The sequence below is a fragment of the Typopeltis vanoorti genome, chromosome 8 (assembly GCF_054136105.1).
Source record: "Typopeltis vanoorti isolate ZY-2024b chromosome 8, IOZ_Tvanoo_1.0, whole genome shotgun sequence".
Taxonomy (NCBI): Eukaryota; Metazoa; Arthropoda; class Arachnida; order Uropygi; family Thelyphonidae; genus Typopeltis; species Typopeltis vanoorti.
Genome location: NC_143556.1, coordinates 124,516,597 through 124,536,193, shown reverse-complemented (window position 1 = coordinate 124,536,193; position 19,597 = coordinate 124,516,597). Strand labels below are relative to the sequence as shown.

Genomic DNA, 19,597 nt, shown 5'->3' with positions numbered 1-19,597 from the left:
AATAGTAAACATAGCTAATAACAACAGCATATTATAGACACTTTTCTTCGCGAAACAACTGAAATTAATTTATTTTAGATTGCGATCACAAGCTTATATTCATTTATATACGCAGCGACAATGAACAGTTTGACGCAAGGAAAATCCATCATTTATTCTACTGTGCAAATGGGTAGTTCAGTTTGATCGATTAATTTCGTAAACCGGTAAAAGAGGGATTTTTTCCTACATGCACTGATCAAAAATAGAATACTTGGAAAGAGGAAAAATCTTACAAGTACTATTTGAAGCAAACGAATTTTCGGTGAGTGTTTAATTAGGAAAAATAATCTATATTACAGAATAATTTCAGTTCAAGTTGGAGAGGCCAGGTAAGAAAATATCTAGGAAAAAAAATCCTGAACTGGACAAATTCTTCCTTCATGGCTATGTTCGTTAAGCAAAAAATGTGAAAGAAATAGTGTGATTTTTATGTGGTTGCCACCTGCGGAAAGTTTCTATAAACCTATCGTACATTTATATCATGCGTCGACTAAAGCTTTTTTTTTATTTTATTAACAGTATAATAATGATTTTATAATTTTAATTCATTTATTTCTGGCCTGTAAACCCTGCTCTAGAGATCAAACATGAAACTTTTTTCAAGCCACTTCAGGATTCCAATACGACGGAAGATATGCTCAAGTGCTAAAGATCAATCAAGTCAGCGAATTTAATCCTCATGACCTTTCAGTTTCTGTTGGAAACTAAAAGGTCAGATTTTGCAATCTCTTTCTTTGCTAAAGAAAGAGATTGCAAAAGAAAACCAGCAATTCATAGCCCATCCATGGTACCAATATATTATGGGTTTACAACCTTTCATGGCTGGGAGTCACACACAAACACACAGAAAAGGATACATTATCTCATAATTCTACTGTTATAACGGCTGTCCTTCCTTTCTGATTTCCCCTGGAAAATGTCAAAAATTCATTCCACACAATTTATTTATTTGTTTATCCCCCAAAACATGTGTAGAAATGAGTCATCTGCAGAGAGAGCAAAAGTGGGTTACAATTTAGACACCTCTTTTATGAAATTATGAAATTATTTTCAATAGACATGCTCTTATCATATTTTCTTTGTTATGCTGTTGTTAGAGATTTAGCGGAAACTTTAATTTATCAACAAACGCTTTTAAATTATTCAACCCTATGCTTTCTCTGTGCTTTGGTTTTTTATTTCCTTTAGCATTGATTATAAGTGAGGTTTTTATTTTTTTTTCACAGATCAAACAAATTGTATTTTTAATCATAATGTTTTGTGAGTTATTCATCAAGATGATTCGTCGAAGATGTTTTATTGTGCTCCAGTCTGTTAACGGTTCTGTTCTGAGGCTTTGGATTGTTTTGTTTCGGGTATGCGTCCTCGTACACACCAAGCATGCATTAGTGAACTATTACAGAGTGAAACACTCTGAAAGAAAAAATATTCGCTGGTAGAGTTAAAAGCTTTTTTTTTTCTTCTTTTGTTTCCTATCTTCGTAACAAAGAATCTAAGAGAGCGGCGTGTTCAAAGACCTTTGCATAACAGTCGTTTATCCCAGTAGGTCACAACTCACATTCTGATGCTCTCTCTCTCTCTCTCTCTCTCTCTCTCTCTCTCTCTCTCTCTCTCTCTCTCTTTCCCTATTGCACAAGCTTAGTTGACTGAGAAAGGAGAAAAAGAGAGAGGAAGGAAATGTGACATATGCTGTGATGTGATGGTCCTATTCCCAGATGTTTTGCTTTCGCAGCTAAACAACTCTACTACTAAAGCAAAACATCAAGTGCTAAACATCAGAAACAAAGCTACACCAACATGAACTAAAACCAAAGTACGAAGACAGAGTACATCACAAAGACCAATGTGAATATTAGAACTTCATGATATTACTTGCACCAGAATTTTACAAGAACGTTCCACCTAAATTGATGCGAAAACAACACTAAAGACATAGTTATTTCAAGATTCCATGAAAGTCAACAATGCTAATAATTTACTATCTTCTTTCTCATAAAATTTATCTTAGCATTTTTAACTTTTCCTTCGGCTAAATTATTCTTCTGGTAACGTGAATTAAGAGGAAGTTGTTTAGGAGCAGGACTTGACTTTTGTAATGGGTTTTCAGCCAGAGGTGAGTTAGTTAATTTCGTATAGAAGTAGAATTGATTTTTCCCTCTCAGAATCACAGTGCTGTAATCCTACAAAACAATCGATGAAGCGGCCAGAATAATACCCGCAATTAGTCGCTCGGGAAGTAATTCCACTTACCAACTAATTCTCTTTTTCAAGCATACAATTGGTAAGAGAACTAGTACTGCTCAGCAAAGCACGCACTTATAATATTATACTAACTAATAGGGAAAGTGCATGATTTATGATAGTCGTACAAATCTGTGATTATGCCAATACTGAATTAAGGCAGAATTAAGAACACCAGGTATACAGTGAACAAAAGTGTAAGAAAACCTAGGTGTGTAAAGCCTTTGACTGGAAGTTTAGAGAAGCGGTGAAGGTATGTAACTTTAAGAAAAATTAGATAATTTTAAAGGCTAAAGAACACGATTTTTTTTAAAAAATGTATGCACAGTATAATCATTTTCTAATTTAGCTCTGTTTAGCACAGTGATTACTTAGAGCTTGATCTCAGTGATTACTCAGCATACGGTTTACAAAGACCGGGAGATAATTAATTCCACAACTATTGTCTGTGAATGACTACGCCACTGCTTTTTTTTTTCAGCAGTGAAGTAGTCATTCACAGATAATAGTTGTGGAATTAATTATCTCCCGGGCTTTGTGATTTTACGATTTTACGCAAGCAGACCATTCCCATGGAAATGGTCTGCTTGGGTAAATTTGGAGGCAGAGAAATCGGTGTATATTTCCACTTCGCAGCTAAAAGATATCTGACACTATCCTTACGTGTTTCCAAGACAATGGTAGATGACACTCTGGCCGAGAATTTATTGTACGTTTCTGGTAAATGTTGCGCTGTCAAGAACGAAAAAGACGAAAATATAGACATTATTATTATTATTATTATTATTATTATTATTATTATTATTATTATCTTTGACCTCCAGGCAGTCAAGGATTCGTCGAGGGAGGCTATAAATCACACAAACAAGCTGTCCTACCTTCCAATAAAGTCATTCACTAGATGCACTCACTATCCCTAAAGTATTCCACTCACTCACTGCTCTGTGAGAGAAAAACCTAGCTCTTATCCCTTTCTTGACTGTGAACAAACTTAGCTTCCATGGATACCTCCGTGTTCTTTCCCCAACCTTCCATATAACGAAAAGTTTCATTTGACGATATCCTATAACACCCATTCAAAGGCTTATAGACCTCTGTTATATTACCTGGCTTACCCCTGTGTACCAGAGTCTGCAATTCACATACTTGCAATCTATCCCCATAATCTAAATCCCATAAACCGGACAAAATCTTTGTAACTCTTTTTACAGCCTTTCCATAGCTTCTGTATCCCCTTGGAAACCAGGAAACCAAATCTCTCACAGTAATCCCAAGTCTGGTCGTATCAGGGCCTTATAAATAGGCAAAATAATTCCTTATCGTTACATGTCAAAGTTGGCTTCAACATCGCAATTATTTTCTGAGTTGTATTTGAAAATTTTGCCATGTGACGTTTGAACGTCAAATTCCCATCCACTATTATGCCAAGATCCCTAGTCTCATCAGTTTTTGGTAGCATAACCCCGTTAATATAATATTCCGCTGGAAATCTCATCATGCCAAAGAGCATGCCTTTACTCCTACTAACATTAAACTGATAGCCATTTTCGTTTGTCCATATTTCCAGCCAAGTCAAATCATTTTGTAAGTGCAGGATATCCGTAGCATCCCTGATTGTCCTGCCTATCTTCGCTTGATCGGCGAACAATTACACATCACCTGTTAGACCTGTTTGAGGTAAACCACTGTTGTTCTGTTGATGTTTGTTATTGCTCTTTACACCTATGACGTGCATGAGGCCACGAGTTTAGCGCGGCATCCCCTTTGGTCCAGTGCTGCTTCTCTTTCTCTCACCAGTTCGACCATCCTAATTTGTTTCGTTCTTCGATTACCAAAAGTAGTCATCTGTGGTATCCTATCAAATGCCTTAGCAAAATTCAACATTATAATAGTGTACCCATTATCTTTATCTAACCCGAATGTAACAGTGTTATAAAATATAAGCAAATTGCTAAAAAATGTCTTTCCTTTAGTAAACCCATACTGCTCCTTCCTTGCAGAGTATAATTTGTTTGTCTACCAATTTCTGTACGTGCTAATATTCTATCTCTCCCTAATGACAAATTCTTATCCATGTTATGCACCAGCTATTCAACCTCATTTTCTGTGCACCTCTAACTCTTCATCCAATGTAGCAGTAGCACCATACGCCTTGTTACATACACCTGGTTGACATATCTTATTAAAGCGAGCACTCATTAACTGAACAATCTCATTAGCTTCTGACACTAGAGTACCATATGCATTGAATAAAGTTATTCTTCCACTTTCATCTGTTTTTGCTTGCGGCATAACGATAAAATTCTTTTGGATTTCCTTTCGCTTGCATAGCCAATTTCTTTTCATACTCCGATTTAGTTTCCTGCACAATAGTCGTTACTTTTCTGGCCTGTGCTTTATTTATTTCATAACTTCTCTCATTCTTACGATATTCTTTCCACATCATCTTCTCCTTGTGGATCGTTTGCTTAATAAGGTTGCACATCGATTTCACTCCCAACCTATTTATTTTTTGACACTAGGGATACATTCATATATCGCCTCATTTAAGCACGTTTCAAAGAAACCCATGCATTGCTGACAATTTTTCCATTCATAACTGACACCATGGGACCAAATATAGTAATCTCCTAAGTTGATCATAATTTCCAGCATTGTAGTTCAGCATATAACCTGTTCTACTGAGAACATTAATATAATTAGATGCTTCCCAAGAAAGCACAGCATCGCTCTTACCATCTGATGGTAAAATATTCTTATAGTCATATTCTTAACATAGACATCCCCCCCCCCCTTTTGATGCTATGAATAAATCCAATTGAATAAATCTTTGACCTCGAGTACCTTCTTTCGCATGCTGCTTAAGAAAGTTGTCACGCAACAACTCAACAAATTTGTCTTCATTCTTCATGAAATTTTTCTTCGATTCAACCAATGTTTGGATAATTAAAGTCACTTGTAATGACCAGATATGAGGATACGTATAAGTTACTACAATTTAATAACTTTGACATTAACCCACATTTATATTTTCCCCCAAAACAACTGATTATAAGAAATCACAATTCGAACACCAATATGAATTTTTTTTTTTTATCTTTTTGACATTTAAGTCGTCAATTCAGCTTAACTCTGACTCCTGAACTCGTAATAATTTAATTTTATGCTATCTTCTGAAAAGTGGGATTCTATTCGTCTGTTAGTATTAACTAATTTCGGTAATATAAAAAGTAAAGGAAATTGAAGGAAAATTAATGTAGTTAAAGTAAATGGAAATTTTCCAGTGAAAGTTATTTAATCTTTCCTCAAAACAAACAACAAGGGTGAGCTAGCAATGAAAAGTAGGAAAAATCACATTATTTGCAAAAGACAACACTAAATTTTATTCACAGTTTATGATGTGGAATGTACCTACAATTTACGATGAACCAACTGAAGATTTATGTTCATAATCTCTGATAAATGCACACTTGGGGTGAGTTCATCATAAATAATAGATATCTATCTTATTTTTCACACCAAAGGCATCTTGTTCCTGTCTTGATATTTGACGATATTTCTTCCAACTAAATAAACTAATTTTTCTTTGAATTTGTTTACATTGACCAGATTTGTGTTTAAAATTTTTACGTTTGGGCGATACTCGAAAACGTCGGCATATTTGCTGTTCCAGAATCATCTCATTCTAATAATGAAATGAAATGACCCTTCATGGACTGCAACAAGCTCAAGGAAAATGCTATATATTCAAACGTAGGTCTAAAAATTATGTTTATTTCTATCAAAACACAATCTTAACTTAGCATCCAGTTTCTGCCTTTCTGGCATAAATATAACAATCATACATATATATAATCAGGCATCTGATTCATGCTTGACTTTCTGTTGTAGACCAGGTTTTACTCGTCTCCTTAACGAGGAAGAATATCAACTCCATAATATCTAGCTTGGTGAATACCTACTAAGAAACTTGTTTATGGTCGGTTTTATAATTTTATTTGGAAGAGCTACATTTTTCTATGAAAACCTTTGTTATTTTTATAAAATGTTTAACCTATACTTGCATAATGAATATTTTCCACTTGTCCTATTCTCTTATTCATGAAACACATGTAGTTAACAGACTTAATAATAATATGGTTACATCACATTATTATAAGACAAGCATATTAGTATTTGGTTCGGCTATAATTTGAGCCAATACAATAAGAAAAATAATAAAATTCTTTAATATTCGAACATTGTTGGCTAAAATCAAAGTTGTTATTGTTTTGTTTTTTCACTTCGGCGTTGTTATTGCTATTGTTTATTTAGAAGTCTCAATGATACGTAAATAACTCATCTGAAGCGCTTAGTGGACAATACTCGTACTCTGATCTACATCGAAAAAGAACAGTTGTTATTTGTTTTTTGTTTATTTTAAACTACTTGGTTTTATTCCTTTATTTATTTATTTATTTGTTTATTTTGGACAACGGTCTCTTATAAGAAATCAGTGCTAATGCATAGATTTCTGAGACTTTCATTGAGAATTTTGCTTTACTATTTTGAATAAACGTTATGTTTCTTTCTCTATCGTTCTTTCTTTTCTTTTTTTTTGGTTCAAACCTTCGATATAAACAAGATATTTAAATCTCAAAGACCATTGCATCAATGCGTTAATTATTAAGTAGCCCTTTAATTTAATTCACGCACAACTTAAACAAAAAAATAAATAAAATAAAAGTGTATGTTGAAATTTTAGAGCAATGCTTATATGCTTTATTTATTGCCTCGAAATTAAAAGTTTTTTTTTTTTTTTCAAGGTATGCAGATGTTACTAACGAATGAATTCTGTGAAATGTTACACCGTTATTGTGAATTGTTGCAGATAGTCGCGTTAGGCGGTATTATATATATATATATATATAATGACTTTTCTGACTTGTTATTATTTCATCCGTTGTCAGTAATATCTTGTGGAAACCAGTTAACCCTTGAGGCAAATAAAACCAGTTTGTAACTGCCACTGATTCATGGCGCTAATACGTATATAAAGATGCAAAGTAGTTAATTGTGACATACTTTTAATAAAATTTTTATAATATAAAAATGTTTTTTTTGTCAATATTTATGTGAGTTTTATCGCAATTTTCTATATGTATACATGTGTCGGTACAAGACTTATATCCGTATGTTACTGAGAGAAATGAATAGCGTACATTACATATGCATAAGTTATTTCAGCACTTTATTATTCCTTTCCGTATGTTTATATGGTATGGTTTTCGATATTTTTCTTGGGTTTATTTTGTAACACGTTTCTATGCTTCAATGATTCGTCACAGTCGATTTCAAATACTCTAATCGTACAGCAATCAAACGAACTGATTAATGACTAAAAATTACCACTTAAGTCAATTTTTTAATATCACACACACACACACACACACACACACACACACACACACACACACACACACACACACACACACACACACACACACACACACACACACACACACACACACACATTTACCATTCATCTTTTGCTTTTTGTACCATGACACTCGCCACCATGGTTTCTCATTGATATGCACTATTCTAGAAATCCTTAATTGTACAAAAGTAATTTAGAAACATGCGGCTGTATAATGTTTGCAACATGCGGCTGTATAATGTGCAAATATCCATTTTAATATTAGTAATGAAGAATGGAGCTTGTTAAGCATTCAGAAAGTTAGCGGGGACTTCTGAAACGGCTTCCATAGCGAAACAACATGGCATCTTTCCAGGATTTCGTATCTGTGCCATTGAAGTGAAAACACTACACGCGCATCTCCAAGTGTTTTCCAAACTTATCTTTTCCTGGCATGTGGACGATCATGTTTTGTTTAAGTTTTTATGAAAAAAAGACCTATAAGCCTATTTTTGACTTGAAAATAACAATACTAGGAGACGAACTCCTCATTATGGAATAAATGATACATCACGAATGCATAACCAATAATCGCCAAGATTACTGTTCTGTGGTTTTACATTCCTTTTATTGGAAGTAATATCTATGAATAGAAAAATGTGTCCAGAATTACTATTATTATGGAGCTGTTAACGCCTTTTTGAAATGATAGAAGCAAATGCTAGAGAGAACTTTCAGTGGCAACTGTTCATAGGTAGGTCACGCAAGGAAAAATGGATTTCTCTCTGCATGAACAGATCAAGAATCGATTTTGATGATTATTAAATGCACTGGACCATTCACCAGGGTACGAACTTTGCTTGCGAATGGATGCAATAATAGATCAGTCTAGACTGTCGGAGTTGAATTGATCGTAGTGAAATACAAAACACTCGGTAGCCTGCTCTGATTTCAGTATCAGTATTTTACTCTTCGAAATTCGCTTTATGTATAATATTTACACTCTACAAAACAGCCGTGATTTCACCAGCTTAATGTATACTTTCTATTCTGATATTTTAGTATCCAAATACGAAGACTCCCTTCGCCGAAAGCAACAACAGTCACCTTAAATTTTTTCACTTTCCTCCGGTCTGCAAAACAGACAATCGCGCGAGAAGATCACACGCGATTAACGGGTATAATAACATACCGGCTTCGTTAAATTTAATTGCTTCGGTCATAACACCAGAGATTTTTTTCTAACTAAAGTTGAAATCCCGAATAATTCGAAGAGTACACTTTTCTCCTTTGTGAATGTATTTTCAGCATTCACTTTAATCACATTCTTTGATACTCATGAATCACTCTGAAGAAATAAGTAAAAACTGGAGACCATGGTGTAGCATGTTCTTAAAGTTATTCTTGAGTTATCAGAAAAGAAATGGCTGTTAGTAGAGAGAGAGAGAGAGAGAGAGAGAGTTATGAGGAAAATCGTGTATTGCATTTGCCGCCTGGTTGGCCAAATGGATACCGTACCTGTTGCTGTTTCGAATCTCGCTGTGGGCATAGATGTTTGTGATTGCCTTTAGATGAGAATGAATTTCAACTCTATGGGTGAGACTACTGCACTGCTTATTAGCGGCCTGAAGTAGTTTGATAAAAGTTCAATGTTTGATCTCTAGAGTAGAGTTAGTGGACTGTGTAAAACATAACTACAATTATAAAAAATATTCCTTAGCCATTCAAGGGTACTGATGTGCTATAGGTTTACAACGTTTTTTGAGCAAAAGAAATAAAAAATAAAACAAAACGTTAGTTCTTGTTACATAATATTAATAATCGTATCACAGGATGTGCGGCATCGGCATCCTTTATGAACGGTAACATTATCATAATAAGGATTCTACATGCCAATTAGTACAGTGATTATTTTTTTGAAATGATCATTTGCTATTACTTAAGCGTATGGCATTATGCAACATCCAAGATATCTCATCTATTGAGAGTTTCTCTGAAAAATCCACAGCATAATAATCTTAAGGTGTCACTTGGTGCAGATAGTTCGCTGGTTTCCTGGCAGCGATTTGAACATAGAAGCTATTCGTATGTTACTAACAACTTCACAGCTTCTTCTTCATAGCTATATTCCAAGTCATCCCTAAAACTATTAGTAGAGAGAGAGAGAGATGCTGCTTTATCGATTAGTGCTTTCCTATAGGTGTTATTCCAGCCTCTTGAATATATATATATATATATATATATATATATATATATATATATACTTCATATAGCTACTTCACGCCTTGAAGTTTTAGGTTTCTTCAAACTATCATCTATAACAGAAGACAGGTACATTACGAGACAGAGCCTACAAAACATCTCCATTACCAACTTCCCTACCTTAAACATACTTTTTCATTTAACGAATATAGACTAAAGGCAATTAACAAAACTTTAGACACATCCAGAGTTCCTAGCGGTAAACAATAATTTAGACGTGCTGTAATTTAGACCTTACCCTAGATTCAAAATGTAACTAGCATCTACGCAGCAGCGTTACGAAGTGATAGCATTAAAGTGGTTTCCTGCCGCTTTACAAGATTTCCAGGGCCATGCCCGCAAACAAAAATAATAAACAAATAAATAAAACAGGCGTCTGTGAAATTAACTGTTCCCGCGGCATATGCTATGTTGACTGCTTTCTGTAATTTATTATTTCATAAAATTCCGATTTTGCTTTCTTTCCTTATCAAGTTGTGTGTCAAATTTGTTTATTTCTGTATGTATCCTTTGTTTCTTAGAAAACTACAAATGACAATAAACTAGTTTGACTTACTCACAAACTCTGTTATCATGAAATGCATAGCTTGACAAGTTATGATGCTATATAGATGATGATAAGCTGCAATATATTCATGGTTGACACAGAATAGTAGACAAAAAGAAACCATTTGTGTAAGATCAGAGGTAGACAAGTATTCGCAGAAGGTTAGTATAATGTACATTCAGATATAAGAGAGATCCATATATCGATATACATTCAAATATTTCAGTGAAACAGGAGATGCTTACAACAGAAATAATGCATGCATTGACAACAACAGTTTTCACATAATAGCTGAAAAAATGGAAATATCCCAAGAGTGGCATTACGTTGATGACTCACACTGAGCTGTGAACTTTGAGATCGTAAGGATTTGAGTATTTGCATTACTGTACTTGGAAGCAGACTGTCTGATATTATCCCTCAGAGCACTGTAAGAAACTAGTTATACAGAAGATGCCTTTCCTTTATGGTCTGCTCTGATGAATAAGGGAAAGTACTATAAGATGCACGAGTAGAGATAACACTAAGAAGACAAAACACTCACTCACTCCGGATAGGTTATTAAAAGTATGTTTAATTTATGCAACAATATATTTCAAAAATAGCCTTTTTTAAATTTTAAAAAAGATCAGTAGTTATATATTTGGAAATGAGCCAGATTTTTCAGGAAATGCCTCTAAGAATTTACTTCAATTGATTTATTTACCAGTCAAGATGTGCTCATCTTCGAAACAATTTGTATAATATAACGATCAACAACACAACAGTAACGACAGAAAATCTGTTTCATACTGACCTAGTTTTCCCACAGTGAATAAGCGACTGACTTTTTTTGTGATTAACTAGTTTAATCATAAATTAACTAGATTATGATCAGTAGGAATTCAGTACGAATTCCTACTGAAAGTAGAAGAAAGACAGGATAGTAGAAACAAGACAGCAGTATTACCCGCTTAAACTACATGAAATCATGAAAAGATCGCTTTTAACTTATTAATTTCTTTATCTTAAATAGCTCAAAGAAGTAATTGGAAACCAACATTACCTTCTCTTTAAAAAAAAGGTGATGCTTACCAAAAATAAATACATGACAACTCCACAAAAGACTATATTTACTGTGATAGTTAGCCGAGTGACAGCGTCTCCGCTCTCTAGCCAAACGGGCTGTGGGTCGACTAAGTGTTTGTGAAACTAAGAAGTAGAGAGATAAAGTCCCTTATTTCTTCTCTGCAGCAAGATGTTCTAATTAATGATATCTCCCATATGTTGTTAGTCATATCGGTCAGTAAACAAAAATAAGTATTTGTAAAATAAAGTAAAGAATTTGTCCTGTTTAGAAATATCCATGCTCAAGAGAATTATAATTAAGATGGTTTAAAATATGAAAAAAAAAAGTTTATATGAAAAGAATTTATGAAATATTATACGTCAGTAGTGGCACCTTTTTATGTGCGCCTGCCAAAAATTTACAAATCGGTTGCTGACGTGCCAGGAAGTTTGTAATAGGGGAAAAATTAATAGAAAATTAAGTAATAAATTAATTATAAATAAATTTATTTATTTATTTATAAATTTATAATATATATATATATATATATATATTATAAATTAATTTATAAATTACTTGGGATTAGGAGTTAAAATAACCAAGTTTTATAAAATTACTTGGTTATCTTAATATACAATATCTTCAAGTTAGAAAATTTATTACATATATATATAATTTTTCCTATATGAAAAAGTCATATTTTCCTATATTATATAAAATACTATATATATAGTATTATTTATAATTTTATAAATAATATTATTTATAATTTTATAAATAATATTATTTATAATATTTATTTATATATAATTTATAAATTTATTCAGTGTAAAATTGATTATTATACTATTAAATAGATTTTAATGATGTTGGTTTGAAAAAAAAACGGTAATCGAAAAATATTTATGCATTGTAACTCACCACAAAGTCTGTTAAGCAGGATAAGCAGCAGAATTATGTCAACTTGACGGCGAAACGCTTACCGTATTTACACGAATGTAACTTGCCCTCGAGTATAACTCGCACCCCTGATTTTACTTATGAAAAAATACATTAAAAAGTTTTGCATATATCTCGTACACGAAAAATGTTTGAACATTGGAACTTTTTTCACTTGGTTAGACTATCAATTATATATTTAATTTAATCCTTTATCCAAGTGTAAGCAAACAAAGTTTGCTCCTGAAGTATCTTCAGGACTGGGGAAACTCGTGGCAAAGGTGGACTGACTTCGCATCACTTGCCCTATTATCCCATAATTCAAAGCACATCTCTTTGTGGACATATATAATGCTATGCATTATGGGAAGGGTCACTACTTTCGATCTTTATTGAGGTCTCTTCAGTGGGAGCCAGACCGAAAGGTGATACCAAGTTTGAAGTAATGCAAAAGTCATATTTTCCTATACCAGTTGTTAAAAGGTGTCACATTTCCAACATCTTTCTCTAATCCAGAGAGTAATTTAATAATAAGGTGTGAAAATATGACTTCTGCATTACTTCAAACTTGGTATCACCTTTCGTTGTGGCTCCCACTGAAGAGACCTCAATAAAGTTCGAAAGTAGTGACCCTTCCCATAATGCATAGCATTATAGATGTCCACAAGGAGATGTGCTTTGAATTATGGGATAATAGGGCAAGTGATGCGAAGTCAGTCCACCTTTGCCACGAGTTGCCCCAGTTCAGAAGATACTTCAGGTGCAAACTTTATTTGCTTACACTTGGATAAAGGATTTAACTAAATATATAATTTATGTCTAACCAAGTGAAAAAACTTCCTACATCTTTCTCTAATCCAGAGTAATTTAATAATAAGGTGTGACACCTCTTGGCAACTGGTATAGGAAAATATGACTTTTGCATTACTTCAACCTTGGTATCACCTCTGGGTCTGGCTCCCACTAATTAGACCTCAATAAAGGTCGAAACCGGTCTGGGTATTGACCCTTCCCATTATGCATAGCATTATACATAATGGGAAGGGTAAATTATACATAACCTTAGTATCCCATAATGCAAAGCATGTCCACAAGGAGACATGCTCTGCATTATGGGATACTAAGGCAAGTGATGTGAAGTCAGTCTACCTTTGCCACGAGTTGCCCCTGTCCTGAAGATACTTAAGGCACAAACTTTGTTTGCGTACACTTGGATAAAGAATTAAACTAAATATATAATTTAATGTTTAAACACGTTCACGTCGAGGCGATAGTAACTCGTTCCCTGCAGTTAACAACACGCCCTTCCAAACAGCCATTATACTGCAGATGCAAGAAAATCAACTAGTTTTATTGTATCCTGAATAAGGTACAGAGGCTTTTGGAGTCTGTGTAATATATTTCTCAACAAACAGTGCAATTATGGACAGCTGGAATAAAAACGGTGCTAACTAATGAATCGCATGTCCCCTCTCGCAGAAACTATGCTGTATAGACTCAAGCAAAACCATATGTTGCACCGAAACACAGTATCTAACTAAAACCTATTGTCTAATTTTTCAATTACATGAACTAATTGTTTGTTTTATTGAATCTGAAATTCTCGATGTCATTATGACAGATCACAAAGGCTAACTTCAAATAAAATTCTACCACGAATTGAAACATGCCATATAATGCGTTTGTGAGTTCGTATTCCAGTCAAACGGAAACAAGCAGCCATAAAATTCAACCAAGGGTTGAAACTTTGTGTGAGTTGAGCCCGCTGGTAATGAGAAGTTCCGTCGGAACGACAAACAACATCCCTTCGTGAATGTGGTAAAACTAAGAAATATATAGTCAATGTTGTTATGACAGTTTCAGATGTGATAGAATTCGGTAAGAGAATTAGTATTTCAACACAACAATAGTCGATTGACTTTGTCTTTGGGTCGCTCGATCTTTTATTAATACCCCAACAATCATATGCACGTCTTCATAGCTGCTCTCTCGTGTAAAACAAAATTTAACATGTACATATTGTAACAATTAAAAAGAATGCTGAATAATTTATAAGCGTATAAAAGGATATCACCTATAAATCGTCGACGTGCCAACAAAATTCTCGGACGTGCCACCTCTGGCACGCGTGCCATAGATTCGCCATCTATGTTATACGTCATCTTGAAGTAGTGAGTTCGTAATAGAGTTTTGTATAAGAATGCCAACCTTATCATAACAATGGCTGCAGACATGATTTAGTTTCGCATAATTTTGCCGTTAAAATGGTTCTATTAAAACCAAAACTGCAATGACTGCAAAATTTAATAAAGATCCTGAATACAAAAATTCATTAACTTCTGTCAAGTTGTATTACTATTGCTTTACCAATAAAACAGTACAGTTATAAAGATCAAATATCAAACGTTATTAAATCCCATCAATCCAAGAGGAATTATTGCTACGTATAAATTAAAAATGTTTTGCCCCCGCAAATGGTTCGAATGAACAAAAATGAGATAGCACGATTAAATCCGATTAGGTGAATGTTCAAAACTAATATATGCATGGACAGACAAAATTGATACAATACAGGCGTAAATTTTACCAAATAAATAAAAAGAGAAGAGAAACTAAATTACATAATGCAATTAGGAAACTTCTTACTTTGTGTCATATAATTTACAATGTTATAGAAAGAGTACAACATAATAATTAACTAGAATTACTGACTTTATTCAGAAGAGAAGTCGTTCAATCATGTTTCATCCCGTCAAATACTTTTATAGTGAGAGAAATTGAAGTACTTTTTTGTGTGACTTTATACGGACGCAACGAACACAAAGATTTCTTATTACATTCCATGCTCATCTTTTATAAAATTGATGTGCTTCCTCCAACATTCGTCTCCTCTTCTATCTTCAAAATATCAAGAAGTTTTCCTCCGATTAATTCTAGTAGATCGCTTTCTCTATGCCTTTGGACACCGACTTTCAGAAGTTCTCACCTAATCCATATACTATATTGCTTAAGGGCAACACAACTTTCCTTTCTCGGAAAGAATAAAAAAGGGGGATTAAATGAAATCTCGCTATTTTTGGTATTCCGATGCCTTACGATCTGTTTAGAATGAGTTCAGAGAACGGCAGCTCCTTTGGAAATAATTCTCTTTCCTAGAAAACGAGAGCTACTTTACTTTTGAGAAGAGTTACTATAAAAAGGAATACAGTATTTAATGGAAAACACAGGAAGTAGGCATTAACCCTTATTTCAGGGTAAAAAAGAAGCATCCAAAAATAGCGTAATTTATACAACAATAAACGTTTTACTATACTCTACTTTACTCATATATTCCCAAACCATCTAAGGTATATATGTGCTAGACATATTTCTAAATACTTATACTGTATACACATGTAGAAAAAATATGGAATTTTATTTTAAAAAAAAAAAACTTCAATATATTTCTTCCAGTGTAACATGGCAACGTCAGGGAGAAAAACCGATCTCCATTCAAAGCAAGAATCATAATCATAAATAATAAAGTTAATCATAAATTTTAAAAAGGCATTGTTATGAACAGTCAATAGTTGATAATTAATGTTTTAAATGTATTTGCCAGTCCTTAATCCCTGATGATTTCCACGTTATATTGGATGAAATATATCGGAATTTTTTTAATGCAATTCCATATTTTTTCTACATCTGTAAGCCGAATAAGAATCTAGAAATATGATTTAATATGTACATCTCTAAAATCTCCGCTTGGAAAATCTCAAAATGATGGTATCTCACAATCTCAGGAATCTCATAATCTCAAAGTTTGTGAACTAGTTTTCGTGTATTGAATAAGAACATCATTTTTTTTAAATGTTGAAATAAGTGTCAAAAATTCTGATTAACTGAAGATCTTTCGATGACTGTAAATTTGATTTGCATATCTTGAAATTAAACTACATAAATTAGTAAAACTTCTGATAGGTGAATAAGTGGAAAACAATTACAATATTTAACTTGCAAATCCATAGAAACCTCCGTAGAGGCAAATTGTAGTCATTTATGACCGCAGGGATTAAATGGCGCCGCATCTGTAATATCCAAGTGTTTATCAGTCTGATATTCAGAAATGATTCAGAGGAGAAACGTAACGAGATTCTTTCTCTTCTGTTAATATTAAAAGAAAATGTGGCTCTGTAATGAAAAACTAGTGTTCTTGCAATTCATAAATCGTATTTTTTATGACTTCCATCACATAAGGTTAAACTTATAATACATTAGTAGTCAGATGGGCAAAGGTTTTTTTTATTAATTTCATATTATGTTGTATTTTTTTTTTTTTACATAATCACTATCTCCTGCTCTGGAGACGACTAAACATAGAACTTTCTAAAACTTCTCCAGACCTCCAATAAGCGAGAAGGTTGTCTCACATAGGACAATGAAATTCATCTTCCACCTAATAATAACCACAAACATCCAGGTTCAACGTGCAATTTGAACCCACGTCATGTTGATAGGAGAGTGGATACGCTAGTAACATGGCCAACCAGGACAGCGAATATTGTTTTACTTCTGCGGGTTTCGAAACCAGATCCAACGGATTAGGGTAGTTAATCCTCGTTCCTGTAGTATTCAGTAAATTACAAATATCCTGTTTGTAAATTGCGTGTGTTCTTCTGGGTTTGCATGTTTGCTGGGATAAAAAACCCTGTCACCACCGTATGATACCGACTAACTCACTTCAAATGAAAAGCCCGGATAAAGGTTCTTCTCGTCGTAGAAAAGATTTGAAGCCAAGTCCTTCCAACCAAAGGGTATAAATTCCAAATACAGCCTAAACTTCTTCTTCCTTCACTACGCGTTATTCCCGCTTCCTATGCAGGGTCCGCGTGTTACTTAGATGCGACTTCATGTTAGTACCACTCCCAACCGACCTGTCGCCTAGTCTGCCGCTAGAGGGGGATATATTTTTGACTGTAGAAGTGTATGTTCACGGGGACGGTTTGCCTGCATGCGGGATGAAAAACGCCAGATAAAAACCCTACTGCCCGCGCTCAAGACCGTCTAACTTGGATATGCCTGAGGAAGATCTTCAAGTTCCTCATGTCTTCGACGGGAATAGAACCTGGGACACTCCTTCCCCAGGTATATGACTGCGAAGCGCAAAGCCACTAGGCTAACCGCGCGGACCCCGCACACAAATATTTCGTGTGAAATAATCTCGGGCGGCCTAGCTGGCCGAGTGGTTAGCGTATCCACTTCCAGCCAAAAGGCCGTGGGTTCGAATCCCGCCGTGAGCATGGATGTCTGTGATTGTCTGTGAAAATACTAGTGGTGGGCGGTAGATGGCGTTGGTGGTAGATTGCTACAACTCAGAGAGTTGTAGAGTAAGCCCTCCCTCGATGAGTCTTTGGGTTCCCTTGAGGTGTCACGTAATAATAATAATAATAATAATAATAATAATAATTATAATAATAATAATAAAATGGATCTCTAGTATTCATCAAAATAGTCACCGTCGTGTTTACTATTAGACGCTTTCCATTTAGAATTAGAAATGGAAACGCATTAATCTCACCCATGAAAGATGATTAATATGAAGTCATTTGTACTTGGCTTTTATCTCCAAGTTTGTCCGCAGGATTAAGTTACTGTTACATATAATTTTCCTAACAATTCAGTAGTAGCTTCAGTGCATTTTCGAGTACATTCAAGGTTTAATTTTTTAGTGTTTTTAGATGACCATGAAAACAAATGATATCCTTGGGCAAAGATGTTTTCGCTGGTTATTCCATCACAATACTTATACCAGTGTTATGTGCCAGTTAGCAGTTTAAAGAGAATATGTAACATGCGCATTATGGATTTTTCTTGAGAATAAACATCTGCTCACTTCTAACAGTAAGCAAGTTCCAGATTAATGGTTGCGAGTACAGCATGAAAGATTTGCTGTGACACAATATATAATTAATTAATACTGTCTTTTCAAGGGAGTTATAATTTAAGAACTTTTAATCTCCATAATTATTACGCTGACTGAAGCTTTTAAGCAGCGAGATAGGGTGGTCAGTTAGACGAGTACTTGAACTACCAAACCGACAGTTGTTTTCATATAAAATCTTCTGAAATATTCATTTAAAACAATTCAGGAGAAAAAATTTTTTTTTCATGATGAACTTGATAATCCCTGAATTTACACAAGCACTGCGTTTCGAGTTTCCATATACTTGAAAAAAAGATAAATGAGATAAAATAAGATGAATTTATTTTTAGGGAGTAAAAATCATCACGTGAAATGTAAAAAAAAGTACTTATTTGTATTGATTTCATAAAACTGACCATAATCATTACACAGAGATTTGAAGATAAGACCTACGGAAAGGCAGCAATCTCAAACTTGACAACTGAGACACATACATATAGTCATCCAGGAGATAGAGAAAAGATCTATAATATTTTAGTGTATTTGAACAATAAGATGAAGATTCTCAATAATAACTGGAGCTAAAAGCTATGAAGAAGTATAAAGGAGAATACAGGATAGGACGCTATTATGTAATGCTGCCACCAACCAATCTTCAATTTGACGTCAAGAAGAAGAGTGAATTGTCACATTTTAAAACGCATCATGATGCATCTGAAGAAATAAATAACAAAATAAAATAAAATAAAATGTTGTGTGTCCTATTTCAAGTACTAATGAACGCATAACTCGAAACATATGAAGATACCCATTCAGAAATATTAAGAGAGAGAGCAGTGTGTTTGTTGTGTAGAGGAAAACTACAAATAGTCGCGTTTTCTGAAAGCACATGAATAAAGCAACATATTTTCATTAATTGCTGACATAGGTGAAGGGAGAATATAGAATATTCCCTTTAAGACTGGTGTGGAATCCTGTGGTAATAAACATTCTCTGGCGGAAGATCAGAAGAGGTCATCTAATCTATCTTAATCAAACCACATTCAGCGAATTCAAGAAAAGTAGGGAATGGACATGTTTTCTCTTGCTGCGAACAAATAGAAAAACTTTGGTGACAATTTCGCTAAGTGAGAGTGTGGCGCCTGTATTCTTCTTTTGATAAGTCCGCGCATTGACAACTTTCGTGAAATTAAATGTTAGTGATATTTACGAAGATAC

At 34.1% G+C, this 19,597-nt stretch overlaps 1 protein-coding gene across 1 annotated transcript in view; it reads left to right on the top strand.

The window, feature by feature from the left end:
* Positions 1 to 19,597, top strand: part of LOC150104327 (atrial natriuretic peptide receptor 1-like) — a 358,232-nt gene that overhangs the window by 11,297 nt on the left and 327,338 nt on the right. The gene's annotated exons all lie outside the window — the stretch shown is intronic.